The sequence below is a fragment of the Chlorocebus sabaeus genome, chromosome 4 (genome assembly GCF_047675955.1).
Source record: "Chlorocebus sabaeus isolate Y175 chromosome 4, mChlSab1.0.hap1, whole genome shotgun sequence".
Taxonomy (NCBI): Eukaryota; Metazoa; Chordata; class Mammalia; order Primates; family Cercopithecidae; genus Chlorocebus; species Chlorocebus sabaeus.
In genome coordinates this window covers 76,949,274-76,952,192 of record NC_132907.1, presented here as the reverse complement: position 1 = coordinate 76,952,192, position 2,919 = coordinate 76,949,274, and positions in this window count along the sequence as shown.

The window sequence follows — 2,919 nt, the reverse complement described above, 5'->3', positions numbered from 1 at the left end:
TCCCCTTTGCCTTCCATCATGATTGTGAGGCTTCTCCAGCCATGTGGAACTGTGAGTCCATTAAACCTCTTTCCTTTATAAATTACCCAGTGTAGGTTAGGTCTTTATTAGTAAAGTGAGAACAGACTAACCCACAGCTTTATAAAATATTTTTTAATACTGTAAGTTGTATCTCTTGTCTAAAATATTTATAAGCAAACCAAGAACAAAGCTTGCATTAGTCAATGCTCCCAGAGAAACAGTACACATACTGTGTTAGTCCGTTTTCATGCTGCTGTATAAGATCTCACGAGACTGACTCACTATCATGAGAACAGCACAGGAAAGACCTGCCCCCATGACTCAAGTCACCTCCCATCGGGTCCCCCTGGCAACACATGGGAATTCAAGATGAGATTTGAGTGGTGACACAGCCAAACCATATCACACATGCATACGTATACACACACATATACATATATACATGTGTACATACATTTATCTGTTGATTGATTCATTGGAATTGGCTTACATGATTCTGGAGAGCGGCAACTTCAAAACTGGTAGGGCAGACTGGTAGGAAATTTAGCTAGGAAAAACCTCAGTCTTTGCTTTTAAGGCTTCCGACTGATTGGATCAAGCCCATCACATCATGAAAGGTACTGTGTTTTACTAAAAGTCTACTGATTTCCATGTTAATCACATCCATAAATACCTTCACAGCAACACCTAGACTGGTGTTTAACCAAACAACTGAGCACCATAGCCTAGCCAAGTTGACACGGAAAATTAACCATCAAAAAGCTCAAAACAAGAGATCTGATATTTTGTTAGTTCTGGTTTTCTAATGGTAATTTCTTTTTTAAAATGTAAGGGGATAAAAAAGAAGTGAAACCAGGATGTAAAAGAAGTATGGCCACTAGAATAAAAGTGATTCTGCTCATAATAGCAACTTCCTTATCCTTCATCTTTTTCATTTCCTTAATGATAGCTCTTTTATATGATAAAGCTTTAAGGAAGCTGGGTAGAATATTCAGAAGGTTGCTTCATAATTATTTTATATAATACTGTCAAGAAAAATGAGTAATCATGGCTGGGCATAGTGACTCATGCCTGTAATCCCAGCACTTTGGGAGGCCAAGGTGGGTGGATCACTTGAGGCCAGGAGTTCGAGGCCAGCCTGGCCAACGTGGCGAAACCCCATCTCTATTAAAAATACAACAATTAGTTGGATGCGGTGGCTCACACCTGTAATCCCAGATACTTGGGAGGCAGAGGCAGGAGACTCACTTGAGCCCAGGAGGTGGAGGTTGCAGTAAGCCAGGATCTTACCACTGCATGCCAGCCTGGGTGACAGCAAGACTCTGTCTCAAAACAAAAAACAAAAAACAAAAAACAAAAAAAGAAAAAACGGATTTAAAAAGAAAAAGAAAAAAAAAAAAAGTAATCACCTTGACAACAGAAAACTATTATATATCCTGGGCAAAATTAAAATTTGTATAATTTGAGATCTCGTTCCCTAAGATAACATTGTTTTGTTAATGTGGTATGGTTTTCATTTATTTTATTTTAGGTTTAGGGGTGCATGTTCAGGTTTGTTATACAGGTAAATTCATGTTGCAGAGGTTTAATGTACAGATGATTTTGCCACTTAGGTAATAAGCATAGTACCCAATAGATAGGTTTTTGATCCTCACCCTCCCCCAACCCTCCACTATCAAGTAGACTCTGGTGTTTGTGTTCCCCTTTTTGTGTCCATATGTATTCAATGTTTAGCTCCCACTTACAAGTGAGAACCTGCAATATTTAGTTTTCTGTTCCTGCGTTAGTTTGCTTAGGAGAATGGCCTCCAGCTCTATCCATGTTGCTGCAAAGGACATGAGCTCATCCTTTTTTATGACTGCATAGTATTCCATGGCATATGTGTACCGTGTTTTAAAAATCCAGCCTACCATTGATGAGCATTGAGATTGATTCTTTGTCTTTGCTATTATGAGTAGTGCTGCGATGAACATATGCGTGTGTGTGTCTTTGTGATAGAATGATTTCTATTCCTCTGGGTCTATACCCAATAATGGGATTGCTGGGTGGAATGGTAGTTCTGTTTTAAGTTCTTTGAGAAATCGCCAAAGTGCTTTCCACAATGGCTGAACAAATTTACATTCCCACCAGCAGTGCATAAGCATTCTGTTTTCACAACCTGGCCAGCATCTGTTATTTTCTGACTTTTTAATAATGGTATGGTTTTCTTAAGACAAATGATTTTTGTTTTGACAGCAAAAGTGTACAGAAGACTAAAATCAATGAATTAATGGGTGTTGGGTTTTGGCCTTGCAGAGATGTCTGTCTTCAGCTTGCGTGGTTGTAGCATATGAATGTTTATGCAATTTTCCGTGACTGTCAGTTTATATCATGAGATGATCTTCTCTTGCACAGCAGGAGCTATGCCTTCAATGTCTTTGTAACATCCTCCCAATCTGATTTAGACTTTGCTGATACTGGAACTACATTCATCGGGACTGCCACACTGTGATAGTCAACTTTGATGTCAAGTTTATATGTCACTTTTGCTAGGCTATAGTATTAAGTTATTTAATCAAACACTAATCTAGAGGTTGCTGTGAGAGTATTTTGTAGATGTGGTTAATATCTGCAATCAACTGACTTCAAGTGAAAGAGATTAGCCTTGATAATACAGGTGAGCCTCAATCAATCCGCTGAAGGCCTAAGAGCAAACACTGAGGCTTCCTGTGGGGAAGAAGAAACTTTGCCCTGAGACTATAAAGTAGAAATCTTGGTAGAGTTTCTATCCTGTCCCCCCGCCAAGTATTTCAGTCCTGCCAACTCCCACAGTCACGTAAGACAATTCCTTGAAGTTATTCTCTGAAAAATGTGTATATATCCACTTATATGTATATGTATTTATATTTACACACACAC